The following is a 730-nucleotide window of genomic DNA, read 5'->3' as shown; positions in this document are numbered from 1 at the left end:
CCCCCCCCCCCCGCCCGCCGCGAGCACACCTGGCTGTCCCGCTGCGTCCGCTGCCGCCTAGCGATGGACAAGTCCACGCATGCTCCCTCCAATTGGAACCCCGGGGGGCCTCTGGGCTCCTCGGTGACTTCGCTGGCAAATCCCGAGGCTAAACCCCCAAAGCCTGGCGCTCCCAAGCCTGTCTTGCTCTTTTTATCACTTCAAAGTGATAGGAAACAACAACAAAAAAGCTTCCCTGTTATGCAGCTCTGTCCTCAAACTTGTGACCTTTCCTCACAACCTTAAGGTCAGATGGAACAATAAAGTTGAAAAAAAAAAAAAAAAACCCAAAGCCAACATTCAATAGCCCATTTCGAATCTATCTGTATTTTGGGGGTTTATTACACACTTGGTAGGAATGCAATCGGAACAACTAACAGAGTGTCTCTGGAAGTTTTACTGCCTAGAAGGCATCGTGTGCAGACCACCAAGAGGTCGCAGGCTGACCCTGACCCAACCCGTCCCTTCACAATGATCTGTATTTAAAGTCCCCGCACCACCCTCCCCAGACAGCCTGAGACCTTGGGTGCTCACCACCCCCTAAACACTCAGGAAGTTCCCCCCACCAGGGTCCTTAACAGCCCCTTCCCACACAGACTGCCTTGACCCTCTCCAGCCCAGCACTTACCCTTCAGGTCCAAGGTTCACCACCAGCTTCAACCTCTTCAAAATGCACCCCAATTAACTTTCC

The 730-nt window shown here is 52.9% G+C and overlaps 1 protein-coding gene across 1 annotated transcript in view; it reads right to left on the bottom strand.

Annotated features, from left to right (window-relative positions):
- SHROOM2 (shroom family member 2) overlaps positions 1-730 on the bottom strand; it is a 97,411-nt gene that overhangs the window by 36,740 nt on the left and 59,941 nt on the right. The window lies entirely within an intron of this gene.

Source organism: Bison bison, unplaced genomic scaffold, assembly GCF_000754665.1.
Source record: "Bison bison bison isolate TAMUID 2011002044 unplaced genomic scaffold, Bison_UMD1.0 scf7180017864512, whole genome shotgun sequence".
NCBI lineage: Eukaryota > Metazoa > Chordata > Mammalia > Artiodactyla > Bovidae > Bison > Bison bison.
The sequence above is the reverse complement of the archived record's forward strand: the minus strand, read 5'-3'. Positions and strand labels throughout refer to the sequence as shown.